The sequence below is a fragment of the Felis catus genome, chromosome A1 (assembly GCF_018350175.1).
Source record: "Felis catus isolate Fca126 chromosome A1, F.catus_Fca126_mat1.0, whole genome shotgun sequence".
NCBI lineage: Eukaryota > Metazoa > Chordata > Mammalia > Carnivora > Felidae > Felis > Felis catus.
In genome coordinates this window covers 119,284,215-119,302,565 of record NC_058368.1, presented here as the reverse complement: position 1 = coordinate 119,302,565, position 18,351 = coordinate 119,284,215, and the positions used below count along the sequence as shown (strand labels likewise).

At 39.7% G+C, this 18,351-nt stretch overlaps 1 non-coding gene across 1 annotated transcript; it reads left to right on the top strand.

Moving 5' to 3' along the window:
* The first annotated feature begins 3,042 nt into the window (after window positions 1-3,042).
* Window positions 3,043-3,150, top strand: LOC111556769. Its single transcript, XR_002736502.1, has one exon. It is a non-coding gene; the product is annotated as a U6 spliceosomal RNA (small nuclear RNA).
* Window positions 3,151-18,351: the final 15,201 nt, after the last annotated feature.

The following is an 18,351-nucleotide window of genomic DNA, read 5'->3' as shown; positions in this document are numbered from 1 at the left end:
CCTCACTCACTCCCTTCTCTCCCTTTTTTCTTTTCCCCTTGAAATCAACTTCCCACATACCCTCCAGATCTCAGCAGAAGTGTTGCTTCGAGCAATACTACTGACTCCAGGAGTGGATCCCTTCCCTTATACCCTGAACGTTCCTTCAAAGCTTGCATCACACGTATGGTTTCTGGGTGGCTGTCAACCCCCACGGTCAGGATTTCAGGAAGGCAGGATCACCCCATTTTATTCATTGTTGTATCTTCAGTGTTAAATATAACACCCTACCCATGTTAAGTGTCCAATAAATATTTTAGTAAGTGAATGAGTGACCAGTTGGAATCCATCTTTTAATGTTCAGGAGTTGTCATTTCTCCTGAAACCCAAACATACTCTATTTATTTTAGGTTCTGTAAAGTGAGTCTACACCAATTGAAAAAAGAGGATGTACTACCTCAATTATTCCAGCAATTCAAATGAAGCACTCCCTTCTCCATTATTTATCAATTGAAATTGGTGTGTGAATATTATAAGATTATCTAGATAATTACTTCTATTAATTTCTGTTCATTTGATTAGATGTATAAACATAAAAATAAAAATTCTTACACTTGATAAACTTGGATTTTTTAAATCTGTATTTCTGCCCATTAGCCAATAGAGTTTTAGGGGAACAAGAAAAGCCATGGTCAAATCTACGTCTGTATGGTTGAGGCTGGAAGAAATATTTCTCAGTTCTTAAAAAAAGTAAAGTTGCCTAGTTGCTTGGCTTTGGCACTTTCAGACTTTGCCTCCACAAATACACAAGAACTGTTTAACTGAAGTGTGTTGATGCAAATACTGTAATCTGCCTTGGGGAAACCAGCACTGGTGGAGAAACCTGACTTATAAGACAGTGTTAATTTGGTGATCTCAGCCAAACTTCTCATTTTTTTTCAAGGGTTTTATTCGGAAAAAGCATGATATAAGAGATAAAGTAATGCAGATGAACAGTTCCTCAAACCACATTAGAACCCAGGTTCGTTGAGTTTCTTTGCTGGAGACATTTTGATAAGCAGACACCATCTTTAATCTTTGTTTCTATTGGCGCTCTCTTATTTTCAGTCCTTCTTGCCTCTTAAAATTAAACTGTGATTATTACTTGGACATTTTTAGAGCTTATTTATTCCAATAGGAATTTTCTTTGAGCTCTGCCTAAGAAATACAGTTCCTAATATAGCTACGTGAGCCACAAGTTCAACTTCACAAAAGTGACTATTTCTGTTTATCAGTTTCTAATCATGAAATACCCAGCCGAGAAAGACATATATAAATGAAGTGTCAGGCATCCATGACTAACAGACCCAGAGAGTTGCCTGGTTTCCCCTGCTTCTGTATGTGGTTTAATTTCAGTATCTTCATTAGTATCCCCTTTTCACTGTCTCCTTTCCTTCTCTATATTTTTTCCCCTATCTCTCCAGGATGGCTGCAATTTCTTCCTCTATCCTTTGTGGAGAGGGTAGTCTATGGTTTTGATGTTGTGTAATACTTCTGATACTTATTCGGACTGGCATCAAATGCATGATTGTGTATTGGATGTATCCTCACAGCAATTCAGGGACCTTGTCTGCTTGATCTGTGCTATATCCCCAGTGGCTAAAATAGCATCTAGGACATAATGGGCACTCAGTGCATATTGTTTCATGAAGACATGACTAGAACACAACTGACAGTTGAAATGTGAAATTGGTGGGGCACCTGGGTGACTCAGTCAGTTAAGTGTCCGACTCTTGATTTTGGCTCAGGTCATGATCTCATGGTTTGTAGGATCAAGGCCTGCATCAGGCTCGGCACTGACAGAGTGGATCCTGCTTGGAATTCTCTCTCTCTCTGTCCCTGCCCGGCTGGTGTTCTCTCTCTCCCTCTCAAAGTAAATAAACATTTAGAAAGAAAGAAATGTGAAAATTATCTCCTTTACAGCTTTGCAAATATGTTGCCAAATAATTTTGCTCCCAGAAAACATTGTGTCATAAAGCTTTTGTCAATTGTTTACGGAACAGATTGATTTCACAGGTTCTTTTGAGCCAATGACCCTTCAACAATGGACACTCAGCACCTTGTAGAGACTCTCAGAAGTCTGAATTAAGGAATAGAAAAAGGATGAATTTCAATTTAAGTTTCACTTTGAAAGGAAAAGTCTATAAGGCTGTAAGGCTGGTCTTTGAGTATCTATTTCAGTGTCTTCAATCCAGTATAATTTTTAATACAATTAGCCATAAACAAGGACAGAGAGATATTTCTCTTTTCCAGAAGTGAACCCTTGGGCCACAGCCAAGGCTGTCACCTCAGATGAAAATAATATGATTTACCACAAGAAAAGTTTCCGTCTCCTTTTATCCAGGGTTAGAAATAAGGGACCATGTGTGACAAGTTTGTTCAGAATGCTAATGATGCCATCAGATTCTAAGTCACAGGATGCAAAGTGATGGGCTAAAGACCAAATCTGGCCCACAGATGTATTTTATTTGATCCACTGTATGTTTTTCATGGAATTAGTTGCCAATATAAAAACTCAGGAGAATGCACACAGAACCCTGGTTTTCTCCCCACCACCCACCTTAAAAAAAAAAAAAAGATCTAGCAAATTGGATTTATAATCCCAAATTATAGTGACAACTAGCTGGTGTTGAAGTTCAAAGTCCCCTGACTGCCTACTTTCACATCAGAGTCTCCCACCCCTGCCTGTTTTCACTCTGATACTGAAGAGTTTCAATTAGCTGTTCCTTATCATCCTGCATGATTTTCTTTTTTACAGCCTGCCCACCTCATCTATTTATTCAATCTCTCTGGGCCCTGTGTGTAACTACTGTCTGAAACAAACATCACAGGTATTGTTAAATTTCCATCCTTGTGGCTGAGAGTAAACATGCAAGTGTTCCCATTGTGGTTCTACCTTCATTCCACATGGCGGGGGGGGGGGGGGGGGGGGCTGATCACGTTAGTTCTGCTGGAACTTCTGTTTGCATGCGGTCACTGAGGCGGTGGGGGAGGGAGGGTGGAATCAGAAAAAGGACAAGTTGTGTGCCTACTTCAGCAGCACATATGCTAACATTGGAACGATACAGAGAAGATTAGCATCACCCCTGCACAAGGAGAGAAAGGACATGTTGAGGGAAAGAATCACTTATTTCTGTGACTCTGTATAAGTAGGAGGAAGACTAATCCAAATGTGTGCAGTGTCCATCAATATAACAGCACATGTTGTATATTTACGTATACAACTAGTGCTATATATACATCTCTGTGTATAATCAGACACAAAATCACTTATGCTGTCCCCCAGGACCAAGTAAGGTTTGTTTTTTTTTTAAGTTAATTTTGGCTCTGCAATTCTTTTATTCATTTATCTAATTTTTTTCTATTTACTTAGGTTGCTTTTATTACCATTGAACTATTATCAACATAAAATTATAAATTAACAGCAAAATGTATAGAGCTTCTGCCACATTTATATCCCAAATACATTGACAATTAAATACAAACAAAGTAACACAAACAATAAAAACCAAGTGACTAACACCCATTTAACATGGTAGTTGATGTTGCTTTGCTGAAGTAAGCATCAACCAGGACACTTACTCTATGATATGGGTTCTCGTGATGAGATCATACTGTACAAGTCCCGAGTACCTTTTCTGAAATCCTTGAGGCAAGATGTAATAGGGAATTTTGAGTTTTTCTTATTTTAGAAAGGGGCATATACAATAAATGCACTAATACTTTGTAACGTGCTATGTGACTATTCATAGTAAATGGGATAATTAAAACTATAAACAGCCTTGTGTGGGTCAGGTTTCATACCTAATAAGTGTATCACAAACTTATAAAAGATGGCTGGATCATTTAGCAAGTTCTCCAGCCTCAAGAGAATTATTTAAATTCAATGATCTAATTCATGAAATAATTTAATTAGATTAGAGTAACTAGCCCATGACCCGCAGCCAGAAAGGACACCAGGATGTTTCTGCATGGCCACCAGAAGTTACAGAATAAATACTGTACTTATGATAAATGTGTCCCTTAAGTAGGTATAGACCATATACAGTGCCAAACTATAGGTTAAAATAAGTACCCAGAGATAAATGACACCAATGTCTGGACTCAAGGAACTCCTACCCAGTAGGAGAGACAGTCCTGCAAATGAACACCTGAAAATTCAGTATAGTGAGAGTAACAGTACATACATATGGAAAATGCATATTGATGCCCTAAACAGGAGGAGATTGGGGTATACCTTTTTTGGTCTGTGATACTGGTGTCTGAGTGGGTTTTGAAGGATGAATAGGAATTCACAAGACAGTGGGATGTTATTAAAATCGATCTAACCTTTTAGAGACAAATGAAATAATATTGTAGAGGGCACTTGAGGAGAAATCAATTTTCCTTTGATGTTTACCAGCTGAATCATTTATAGCCTTCTCTGAGCCGATGCCCAACCTAATGTTAATGATCTCCTGCACCAGTCATGAAGGTTGAGCACACATCAGTTTGTGGCATCTCTTTTCTCTTAGTAGGGAAGAACATGCAGTTCTTAGCCCCCGCTTTGGTCCTACTTGCTTTCTAATATTGAAAATGCTAAGTGAACCAGATTCTTATCTATTTATTAAGACATTTGCTGGGTTGTCTAAGGCATGTGGCTTCTCCACCCTTTCCCCTCCTTCCTGTAACCCCCCCAACCAGTTCCTGTCAGTGGGAACTTGAAAATGATAAACCTAAATCATTGAGGCTGTTGTAACTCTTGAACTTTTCATCGATCAGCCTCCCTCCAAAGGAATGAATTCATGGGAGTAATTCCTTCAGTGCAACGCGGAACCTCTGCTGGTAGCTGGCTGGCATACACAGAGGGCTCCCGTGCACAGCCCAGATTCATAAGGGTCCCCACTGAAGGACTGATGATTAGCATGAATTTAAATACAGATTCTCTAAGTATCTGTTCAGCATTCATTCATCAGAGAGGCAGAAAACTGCATGGAGACTGGGCAGGGAAAAAAGACCTTGGTGGCTGCACTCAGTCTCACCACTAGTATTCCAAATGATCCCCATACTTGCCCTCTCTCTACTGCAAAAGTGCGACCCCACAGAGAAATGGGACCAAATCTTTTAGAAGGCCATTCGTCAATCACCTAATGTGACTATACATGTCCCTTGGAAATCCTACGCCTCATCCCCAAGCAGCCCTTAGAATAAAATTCCAAATTTATGCAGTAGACTCCTGACTCCCGGAGAGAAACCCAGGAAAGCAGAATTGTCTTCATATTGCAGTGCCATTTGGGTGACCCTTTCAGTTGGCACCTTGCTGCCATCCCTAAGGATCAATCCTAATCTCTCCTAGAATTCCATGAAGAGAGCTTCTGAAGAAATAGAGAAACCCGCATGAACGTTTCTATTCTGAATCAAACAGGCTCTTTCCCAAACCCTTGTAAATTATTTCTGAAAAGGGAATTGTGAAGTTGATTAATCTCTTTCAGATTGGATAGAAAGATGCCTGGTGCTAGGGACAGAAAGATGAGCACATCAGCATCCTTGACTCACATTCTAGATTTATCACTGGGCATTGCGGTTTGACTGAATTCCCAATGTTAAAATGACAGGTGCATTATGGTTTTTCCCATGTTCCTTTAAGAAGCTCAGCTGAGTGATGTGTAAAGTGTCAATCCTGCCCAAACGGCATGGTTTGGGGGGCTCAAGTCATCATGAGAGGCAAGGGAAGGGCTTTTCTTGGTGATGTATTCACATTACAGCAAACACAGGGTCTGGAGAGCTGGTGTGGAATCTGTAATGTAATGCCTGTGTTTTGTCATCTCAATCAGTGTTCATCTTACTGCTCTCCTTTACAGTTTGTGGTACGGTTCCCCTTCACCACATTCACACCTGTCTGTGCAAAAGGCTTGCATAATACAGAGTGTGGTTTAAGATGTGTGAAAACTTCATCCAGATCTTGGGAGATTGCCCATTTGTCTTTGATCTCAAAACCAGTCAAGGGGAAAAACTATGTCTATTTCTAATTCTAGCCGTATGCAAGTTAGAGAGAACTACATGCTTACAAAACAAAGCTCAAGAAAAGGAAAGAAAGATGAACTTTCTTTACCGTACTTTGTCACAGATTTTTCCAGTTGAAGCATGTTTTCAATCCAGAGTGGTGTAAAAGAAGGCAGGTGTAGATATGGCTGAGGACTGTGTATGAATGAAGCCAGGCAGGAGATTCTTTGGTATGCTGGAGAGCAAGAGGGGAGGGAGAATGGAGCAGTCAAGAAGGTGAAATTTTGCCTTCGACAATGGGACTCTTCACCAGAGTCCCAGTGCAGATTTCTTGTGAAAACCAGTCAACAGGCTGAGTTCTATGCATGGCTGTCACAGAGCACAAATGCAGCAGTGTGCAAGGGCCAGCAGAGGCCAGAGAGGAGTAAGAAGGAAAAATGAGGATGCCTCAGGGACTCCTAGGAAAAGACAGGCACCACTGCAGGCCATGTCACCAGAGTCCAGGCTGAGTTTGAACATATCTGCAAGACTCAGAGGCTTCTAGGCTGCATTGGAGCTTTCCATTCAGTAGGTCAAAAAAAACATTGCAAAGTCCATGAACCCATCATCTGAGGACAGAAGAAAAAGATACATTGTAAAGCAAACCACCAAGTGATGGATTAACAGCATTATACATGGAAAATACCTCATATCATAAATCATCAGTATCCAGGGGACCCAAGTGTGAACATATCTGTAGATAGACTTCAAAGAAATCCATGAATACCCTGAAATTATGTGCAAAATGTTATCAGTGGAAGTAGCTAGCATTTATGGAATATTTACCATGTGTTATTGTGTTTAATGCTTAATACATAATTATTTCATGCTCACAACAACTCTGTAAGAAAGAAACAAACCTGAAAATCAGGGACTTTGAGCTAACCTTATGAAGGTCACACTGCCAGTGAGAAGCAGAGCAAGGTTGTGAACTCGTGTCAAAATTATTAGCCTGCAGGCTCACCTGGGTCCCAGTAATGTGCCCTCTGAAGTTTGCTTAATCTAGAGTCGATTTTGTTACCATTTCAAAAGTTTTCCTATACAGAAAAAAAAAAAGGATTAGAAAAATTGACTGATGGGCCTACTGGGTCTCAGGTCCTGTTTTCCAGGGGCCTAAACATTCCAGGCACCTTCGTGTATCATACTCCATTCCATCATTGCAAGGGGTAGAAAAAGCTCCATTTGACAGTCAGAAACATTGACTTCAGAGTGATCAAGTCACACTGCTTTTGGTAACTGGAAGTGAGTTTGCACCCTGGTCTTCTACTCCACCAACCTATTATCAGTTCCGAAGGAGCAGTGGAAGACTTTCCAAGAGGCCATGCTGGTGGACTCTTGAGGTGGAGAACAGTCATCCAGAAGGCCAGTTGATACATTGTCATGAGATCCATCAAATCAAATTGCAGTTTGAATCCTGCAAAAAAACAGGCCTCAAGAGATGTGACTCTATTGTTGGACGTAGAGACCCCTAAAACACACACAAGCACAACAAAGTCATTGGAGACTTTTGACTCTGAGCTTGTCAACTCTACTGACAGAATAGCCATCATACCTGTTAAGAACTTCAGAGTCACTGTGCCTGCCTGACCTTTATTTTACTTGGTTTTTACTATTCTTATAAATATTTGTATTTGAAAGCTATTAAATATTCAGTTTCACTTGTTTTTCAATTGTATGTTGCGAACACTCTTACAAATTACTGTTATTTATACTAGCATTTCATTACATTAAAAGAAAATCCTTAAATATACCCCAAAAAGGAATTTTAAATAAAGGTAGATACAATGAGTGCTGGTATGAAAGTATCTATGGTTTGGGCAAAACTGTCCTTTTAAGGGCAGAAATCTATTCTGTATTCCAGACATATGAAGGATCTCCAATCAGGTATTTGATTAACTTAATATATTGGTTCTCAAAGTGTGGCCCCTGGGACAGCCACATCAGCATCACCTGGCAACTTGTAAAAAAAATACAAATTTCCAGACTCCACTCCAGATCCACTAAATCAAAACCTCCAACCTACATTTTAATGAACTGTGCTGGTGACTCTGATGTACCCTAAAGCCAGATAATCACTAAGCAGTGTTTCAGTCCTGATGTTGTTATGTTATATTCCTCATTTTTATAGATCTTAAACTATAAACTCCAAGATAAGCAGTCCCATAACCTAAAACTAGAAATTTGGTCATCTAGATGTCCAACATCAAAGTGGAGATGAAATCGTTTGAAACTGGTCATGGAAGAGAATCAGGCACGTTCTGCAGGTTAAGTGGAGGACCATTGTGGTTTCTTTCTTTTTTTATTTCGTCTTCATTTTTAGTGCCTGTTGATTTTATGTTTTATTCTGTAGTATCTGGTTAAATGGGATAGAAATATTTTATTCAAGCAGTGATTTGACGTGGGATGACTTATCTATATAACCCTTTATAACATATCATCAGTCCATTAGAGAAAAAAGAACACAATCATAAGTAACAGCGACCTGCTGTTTCATTTTTCTTAAAATGTGTGTGCGTGTGTGCATGTGTGCGTGTTTGCGTGTTTGCGTGTGTGTGTGTGTGTGTGTGTATGTGTGTGTGTGTGCGCGTGCGTTGTATCTTTATCTTGAAGCATAGATGGGGGAATGACTTCATTAGTTTCTTTGGCATGCTGGAGCAATTCATCTCTGCAGTATCCTGGTTTTCTAATGTCTATGATTGGGGGATAATTATTCTTTTTACTTGTTAATCTACAGTTCTCTTGTGATCTTGAGAATGTAGCCCATTAGTCATCATTTTCTCCTATTGTACCTGCAAGAATTAGCCACATCTCCAGAGCTTCTACATTGGTATTCCTTTCTGGTAGAAGTAGAAATGCTTACAATTAGAACACAAAGTGGGCTACTACCCAGCAAAGATTGATTTATGAGAGCTTATAAATTGGTTGCTAGGCTTTCTGGATGGCATGCAATAGTAAGGTCCTTCAAGGGAAACTTAAAACACAGAGAATTGTTTTTCCCATTTATTCCAAAGCCCCTTGTACCAAGACACTGAATTGAGGCTGTGTTTGTTCATTGTAAATGTTTACATGCCCTCCCTTTGGTCTCTGAAAACCACGTGAAACCAATGTTTTTTCTTGACATTTATTCAGCAAACAGCTTATGTAGTCAAATATGTATGCACGTGTAAATTATTTAGAAGCTTAAAACTGAACAATTTTTAAGTGAATTGGTATAAGTGGTCCTTGGTTTTTAAACATCTCAACCAAATGATAAAGTTTCATCAGCATTCATGGGATCAGCTGAGCTGCTTCTTAGATTTTTAGTGGATGAACCCATCTATTAGAGGTAAGACTTAAAGTGTTTGAATTTTATTCTAGGTTCAGTCCTTTCCTTGTTATTCACACAATACTTATCATACATCCAGTCGACAAATATTTACTAAGATTCTATGATGTATGAGTCATTGTATCAAGCACAAGAGGTTTGGTAGTGACAGGACTGAGCATACCTTGAGGTCATGGCTCTTACCATCTGGTCATAAGGTAGAGATCATAATTGGCCCCAACATCCCTTTCATATTCTTCCTGGCCAAACCTTCCTCAGTCTCCTTTGCTACTGGGTGTGGAGTGTTCCTGATTTTCACCCATGAGTGCTATAGAGGGTGACCACAAATGGTGTGTATCATCCAGGTCTGGCCCTAAAGTCCTGACATGTTCCATCTCTGCACACACTTCTATGCTCTTTACATGTCTGTAACTAGTACACCAGGGAAGAACAACCCTGAAAGAGTTATTGCAAGTGATGAGAAGGTAAACTACTGGACATGATTTTGTATATGGGAGCTCTGGATCTCATGAAAGTCCCCAGAGACAAAATAATCTTTCAGTCAGCTTGGTCATTTGTTAAGAATTATTTGACCTAAATGAAGGGAGACTCTAAAAGAGATTCAGCTGGGTACAGTGGAGATAAAACTACCATATAAGGGTAAGTTTGAGATTTTATAGACTAAGAAATGTAGTTAGTTTCTTTATTTCATTTGTATTAACACAGGAAGAAAAAGCTAGAGCATGAAAGTCAATGCAAGTGTTTCTTGCAATCTTAAATCCACGTGAGAATGACTTGGTAATTGGCTATGTACATGGTGTTTGAAATCTCTGTTACTGGGTAAAATAAGTGCTGTATTAAGGAGGGTCTTGCAGAATTGCTTTGGTTTCAAATAGAAGTTGGTGATTTTGGAGTCGCTTTGGACGATGGTGTACAAAGATGGAGTGGGAACAGTCTTCCGATGTCAATGTCAGTAGAGAATTTAAACAATAGTAAAACCAACTGAAAATTGGTCTGCTTTTTATTTTTATCATGTACCTGTAATTGTAAACCATGCCAGTAATAAAATAACCTTCTTACCAGGGGAAACTGCTCACACAATCTACTACTTTTTACATAGTCTACCCCAACCCAGTTTGATGACCTAGCAGGCATCTTAAGTATTTATTAAGAACTGTTTTCAAGGGCTTTCAGGGTAACAGGAGATGTGTCGTACCAGGTAATAAAATCAGTCTTTACGAGTGCATTGCCCAGGAAAATGAACCAGAGGATATTATCTGTGGCCTGAAAAATGCAATCAGTGATTCCAGGAAAGCTTCATGCAGTAGCTTGTTAAGATTTTAAAAGGACCTGAACAATGTGATGTAATCAAGACACAGGAAAACATTCCATGCATTGCATAAATAGGGCAACAAACTCCAAAGCTGGAGAGGTGAACCAAGAGTGGGAGATGACCTCAGGTAGAGTCTAGTAAACAACAGGTCCATCATACTGGTGCAGCTGGCAAAAGACTTAGACAACGAATCTCAGAATGTTTGGTTGTGTTGGAAGTTACCAGGTCCCTATGAATATTAATACCACATGGTCAGAACAACGGTTGAAGAAACAACACCAATCATTTATGAATAGTGGTTTGGGGGAGGGAAAAAATTGGCAGAATCCCATCATAATTCATATGGAGCACATGGTGCATATAGTTGTGGGTCATAGTTACAGTTGTGGGTTTTTCAGATGATGAGTGCAGGGGCCCAGGACTCTGCACCGTGTTTGGTTTTCCAGCTGGCAGTTTTGTGAGACAATTCTGACTGTGTTGACCAGCCACCAGCAGGTCTGATACCAAGTCTCAAACAGTTTGACCTTTCCTTTTCTAGTTTAGCATTCCACAAGCTCTTGGTTTCAACCAGGCCTGTTTATATCACTATAACTCGCTCAAATAAGCTGTCATTTAGGACAGACCCCTCTCTTGTGTGTCAAGCCAGGTCAAAGCATTTCCAAAGAGGCATGTGGGCATTTGAGAGTATGACTGCTTGGTTCAGACACCCATAAGAAAGTTTTGGACATGAGATGGGATTGAGAAAGATGAGCATTTAGTATCACTTAAAATAATGGGAACTACTTCAGTATCTAATGATACCTCATTTACCATGGCATAAACCATAGCCCTCAAACCCCAATAAAAAGAAGAAAGTATTTCTACTTCTTATCCCTGAACTTTGTTCGTTAGTCCTTAGTGAGCTTTGATTTTGTGTGTGCTGCTATCATGAATAGGCTGTCATTGTATTGGCCAGTATAAACATGGGAGACCAATAATGAAAGTGAGCTTACTCGTAATGTGGTCCTTACCCTGCTACAAATACCTGTTGCAGTTCTTTAGAGTACATGTAGGAAGAAATGAGTGGTCATCCGTCACCTTCCTCCATTTGAGACACAGCATGAGAACTTCTTTGGCAGGAAGTGAAGAGAAACTTGCCTAAGAAAAACTCTGCACAAATTCCCATCCCTGCTTTGCCAAACGAACAGGCCAATGTTTGTCCAAACCTTTTGAGTTTTTCTTAAGTGTAACTTCCAGAAGCCAAGGCAAAGAGGAGAAACCACCCAGGAAGGGCACTTAGGGAAGTGATGTGGGGTAGCATTTGTTATTAAGGGGAAGCCAGGGTGGTAAATGGGCCCTACATTTGAGCCAGAATTGCAGTTCTATCAAGACCCCTCTACTAGTGGGTCCAAGGATCCCAGAATCCAAGGTTGAAGCTGTTTATTCTAAGAAATGACAAAGCCTTCACCATTCCAACTCACTAGGCAGCCAACCTTGTAAGTGGAATTTTAAACACACTTTTGGCAAGTTCCCAAAACTCTTAATTTTTAAAAAAATCCATTAAATAAAATCCTTTCAGAAGATCAGCATTTCTTTGAGCATTGCTGAAAATTTTTAATGTTCCTCTGGAGGCATAAACAATCAATGCAACCATTAATTTGAGGGCCTTTCTCTCTGGCAGTGGTGCAAATTGAAAACGAATAGTTCGAAAGACATTCGGACTAATCAGGTCAGGGGGAAAAATGAATAGTGTTTTTCAGAGCCCAGCCAGAGGCTTTTTTTGCACTAAGTTTTAATTTAAGGGGAAAAAAATGAGGAAAGAATAAAAGAAAATGTCAGTACTGCTTTTTCCAATGACACTTTGGTAAACCTAGACAATAATTAGATACTTTCATTGGATTTAAATATCTGGATATTTTATTGGATTTAAATCTCGTAGCCCCATATTCCTTTTGTTTTCCTTTGCATTACTATATACTATATTACCGTACATTGTTTTTAGTAGAAAGTCATCGGAATCTCCAGGGCTTAGGACAGACTTGTGTTAGTATTTTTCTCAATTTCTGAAGCTATATCATTGCAGTGTAGACCTCAAATTATTTTAAGTTGCTGGTTATCAATCAAATTTTATGGCTCCCAGTGAATCAAGTTATGTTTAAGGCATCTCCTCGTGTAGGGAATACTTTGAGAAAACTTCTACACTTTCTGTCACTCGGACAAAGACCTATCTTCTTCCATCCCAACTATGGCTTTCTGGGTAGTGGCCATTGGTAAACAGAAAGAGCAAAGAGGGCCCCTGTAACATTGTATGGGATATTAGCAAAAGAAGCTGCGTAAGCTCCAGTTTGGGGTCATAGAAAGTACTTTCTCAATTAGAATAGTGGGTCACTGATAAGAAACTTTAACCTGCATTCTTAAACATCATATCACATTATCCCCAGTTTTTGTATTAAGGAGATGCCTGGTGGAGTCATAACTAGTATCATTTTTTTTCAACAACAACAAAAAAAACTATCAGTGGAGGAAAGGTACAGGAACTCCTATAATTTATACACTAATGGACCATTTAAAGTTCAGACCAACAATTTAGAAACATAGACATTGATATTGATTTTGAAGACACTGAGCCACGTGGCCTTAAAGTTACCACTTATAAAATCACTCTTAGCTTCTAAGTTTGAAATATCTTCAAAGCCTAGGATTTGTGGATGCATTTAAGAGATTTATGTCTATGACTTTGCTGCTCGCAGTCATCAGGAAAGCTTATTTTCAGCCCTCCTTCAACATTTCATGGTTGCCAGGTGTGAGCTCTTATATATACCATGAGGTCAAGTCTTGGGTCCTGTTGGCTTCTTTGACCATCACAGCTTGAGAGACTGCCATATTGCATCACAAATTTCTAGTGTATCTTCCTATAGATGAGAGGCAAATCCTTGCAAGACATACATACTTCCCATTGGACATTGCTGCCTTAGAGTGGTAGCTTTGTAATTTAAGCTCGTTAGTGGTGAGGAAGAGGTTAGTTCAAAGGACTCTCAGTAATATAAGTAGCCAGAAGGATTAGCTGGGATCAAGGAGGGAGGGAGTCTGTAAGCCTTACTGTTACTCACAGAGAAGTATAGCTTTAGGATAGGCACCTGGCCTCCCAGACAGAGGCTGGACCTCATGTACAGAGTTGCCCATTCTGTTTGTTCACCTACTATTTATGTGTTCCTAGAAATTAGATTTTATTGGCTTGCCCACCACTCCATACTGGACACTCTTGTTGGGCAGACTTCATACCCTTAGATGATTTTAGGGGGAAATAACTTCTTTTAAGTGTCTACTGTGACCATCTAATTTACTATTTAAATCAGGACACTTTTGAGAGGGAATGAGGTTATTATTTATAATTAGGACCAGGACTGCCCTTGGAAAATTGAAATATCTTATCTCCTACTTATGACCTACATATGGGTACCAGGTGTCATACATCCTCTACCAATCACCTGTGCTCAGTAGCAGGCTGGTTTCACTGACAATTTATTAGTCACAAAAACTTACATAGGAAGGATCCTATTTGGGAAATTCATTATGAAGAAGGAAGCCTTGATACCAACCTAAGATCACCTGTATCCAACCAAGTACCCAACTTTACTGATTCTATATCCTGAAGATCTTTCTTACACACCTGTATCTCCCTATCACTATTACCCTCACCTTGGTCACAGCCACCATCACCCTTCCCCTAGACTAGTGCACTAGCCTCCTAGTGTTCTCCCCACTCCAGTCTTGCTCTCCTCTAATCAGTTATTTAGATGTCAGAACAATTGTCCTTCAACCAAAACCAGGTACTATTTTCGGCACTTGGGATCCAAAATTGAGCAAATCAAGGTCATGCTTCCAAGGTACTTACAGCAGCCTAGACAGATGACAAACAAACTAATAAACAATAACTTCAGACTTTGATAAGAGCCATGAAAGTGAGTGACAGAGTGAGGTAATAGGAGTAAAGGTAGCAGAGAGAAGGCTACTTAAAGTGACCAGGGAAGCCTTTCTGGGAAGGTAATGTTGGCTTAGATTTGAAGGATGAGAGCCAGAGATAGGATATCCCAAGGCAATGGGAAGAAGAACACTAAACACTTAAAAAAAAGAGACATTCTACTGTTCTCAAGAAGCAGAACAGGAGGCCTCCGTGACTGGCACAGCAATCAAGGGACAGAGTGGTTTGCAGTCAAGTTACAGAGATGGCCAGGGAACTTAATGCTTTGCTGCCCAAGGTAAGGGGTTTTTATTTCCCTTAGACTAAACATTCAAAGTCATTTAGAAGTGTATAGCAGAGGAACTGATAGATATAGTTATCTTTTTATTCACCTTGACTTTTCTTTTTTCCTTTTTTTTTTTTTTTTTTTTTGAGAGAGAGAGAACACAGGGGAGAGGGAGAGAGACAGAAAGAGTGAGAGAGACAGAGGTAATCTTAAGCAGGCTTCATGCTCAGCACAGAGCCCAGCGTGTGGTTCCATCTCATGACTCTGAGATCATGACCTGAGCTAAAATCAAGAGTCAGATGCTCAACTGACAGAGCCATTCAGGCATCCCTTGACCCTTGTTTCTATATGAAGAACAGATTGTGAGGAAAAGAGGTACCAGTTAAAAGCCTAGAGCCCTTATTCTGGTGGAAGACTGTGGAGGCTCATGGGAAAGGAGTGAAGCATTTTGATACGTTATCCTATTGGTGGCATTTATGGCCACTTAAATAAAATAAACTGTTAACAATTAAACATAAATCTTTCAGATACCTCCCATTCTCCTTTTATTATTCTCTTGGTTGCATAATTATTGCATAATTTGTTTCATTTAGTGATTGTTAAAGCTTTATCCTTTGAAAAACAGATCTTTGATTTGCGTTTTTTGTTCATGGAGCTTTGTGTACATTTTTATACTATCAAACTAGGAGGTATTTAATTTTAGAGAATAAATATTAAAATCTCCATAAATGCCTAGAATTGTCTAGAAAATGGCCAGAAAATCTATCCCTATGAGTCTAAAACTCAGCTCCTGACACTGACTTTAATTTGGAAAACCATTAGTTTTTAACCCCCCTGCTCTCTAATATTGACTTCTGTCCCAAATTATTGTAGTGGCTTTCTAGTTGCCAACAGAATAAAAAAAATTGTTAAGCTTTAGTTGTGAATAATCTAGTGCTTTAAAGTGGAGAGATTGTACTCTTCAGTCCCTATGAAGGGAAATATAATCATGCCAGATGATGGATATAGATAGGGATATCGCTGCAGAAAATGGGGATATAGATGCAAACAGCCATCTATCTATCCATCTTATCCATGTATATCCTCAAATATACAAATCCATGCCATGGGGAGGGTGGTCTATTGCTTTTAGAGTGTATTAAACAATGTAGAGCCTTGCCTACCTTCCATTCTTTACAAAGTTAAGACCTATATTCTCTGTACATTTGCTTATGCTCTCTAAGAAGCAGTGGAAAGTTGACGCTTGGCTGATTGAAGCCTAGTTTGATCCTGTTCAAGAATCAGCCTTTTGCTTATTTGCATAGCAACAGAAATACCTTTCTTGACTGTCTTGATATGTCCCTGTGTACAAGGAAGACACAGGCAACACAGATGTGTCTGGACCCACTTTCCACGAGCTGGCTGTCAGATGTCTGCAGAAGGGAATACCTTCTTGATTCAATTCTCCAAGGCTGACAATTTTTTTGTTGTTTGCCCTGCTGAATGATTTCATGTGTGTTTTTTGCTGAGTCAGAATTCTTTAGCAATGTACACGAAAGTTATTGTCTTGAATGTGTGAAATTCTTTTGGCCACGGTGACGAAATTATTTTAATTGTGTGACTAGCAGGCAATTTCTTTTAGGAAGAAAGACCTATTACCTCTTGGTCATTTAAAATAAATTATAGGTCAAATAATTATGACATGAGGGAAGCATTGCACCACCATTTAGCAAATTTCAGCTTTTTGCAAGAGTTCTGGCCTCCCTCCCCCACCATTTTTCCTGGGACTCTAAAAGAGAGTCCCAAGAGTTCCAGTCTTATTCCCTGTAGACTCCTCCCAGGGTTCTGCCCTTTTGTGGGTGCACTGTATTGATCTTACCTGCAGATCATCTCCTTGGATTGTGTTTTCACTAGACATGCCCTTTGGAAAAAAGTAGTGCCAAAAAAAAAAAAAAAAAAGTCCTGTTCTAGACCCACCCAGAATGATACAATATTAAGTGTTTTCCCTGTTCAACAGTGATACTGTTTTGAGAATTCACAGCTGGTTTGAGTTTGGTTAAGTCCGGTGTTTTCTTTCCCTTTTTGGTTTGTAATTTCCCAGAGGCCTGCTACCTTTGTGCTTAGCTTGAAGCGTAGCATTCTTCCAGAAGAGAACATTAGTGGGTAGATTTAAAGCAATTAGGTGCCCTGAATGAGAAACTCAGCTATATAGACAAAGATGACAGATCAGATTTTTATTAACTATGGAAATATTTATTTTACTAAGTTACTATAAAATAAGTTCTTACAGAGTTATTCTGTAAATTGAAAACAAGAAAAAATACGCTACTCTGTATAGGCTCTATATTTCACTTTTAGCCTCATTTCATATCTTTGTCTAAAACACTGACTTGCATGGTCTTATCCCTGCTTAAGGTGTGTGTGTGGCTGTGCTGCAAATAGGGTGACCCAAAGGGACCGGAGACTTTCTTGGGATGTGCGACCAGAGGTTAAAATTGGCAGTCCCGGACAAACTGGGACAAACTGGTCACCCTAGGGAACACCCACCTGCTTGGTGGCCTGACCCAAAATGGCGATCTCTCACAATTCTGTAGGTGACGGGGTGGTCCTCACTGGGATTTTCTGTATGGCTGCTAGGCTGACACTGATAGGTTAATATGGTGGGGGCTTAGGATTCCGGGAAGGCAGGAGTGGAAGCTGCAAGGCCTCTTGAAGCCATGCTCAGAAGTCTCATGTTGCTGCTTCTACCACATGGAGTGATGAAGAGCCAGAGCCAGCCCAAGACAAGGCTTGGGGAAACTGACTTCATCGTTTGATGAGAAAAGTTTCAGAGAATGTAGCCTTTTTAAATCTACCATGCGTATTCTGAGATTCAGTAAATTTACATAACTTCACCAAGACTGCATAGCTATGAAGTGGCAAATCTCAGGTTTATACACCCAAAAAACCCGTAAGTTGTTCATGGCTTTGGCTCACCGTGACACACTAGGGTAGAACTACATCATCTAATAATCCAGGGAGCAAGTAGACATCTTCTTGCTGTTCTGAGGTGGAGTAGAGGAGATGGGGTGCAGAAGGAAGAAGGAGATGACAGAGAAGCCTGATCGATGATGTCTAGATAACCGGCATCACAGAAATATGTCCATTTTGTTTTGATCATATAACTCATACTTGTCTGATTCTGTAAATATGTTTGGCCTCCTGCTCTCCTCCCAACCCCTATTCAATACAGCCTTATCCCCCAAAGGAAATTCTTCCGTGGACCTCACATTTATTATATTCTTGGTCTTGATATTCCTTTTATTCTCTTATGCACTGGCCTCATTTTTTCCAATATAAGCAGTTGGATCATCTTTGCCAGTTGAGAGTCTGAAAGGCAGTCGCTATAAAGTCAGTTGTTTTCAAAGTGATGGAGTCCCTGCGACCCTATCATGGGGTCTATGAAGTCAAAACAGTTTTTATGACACTAA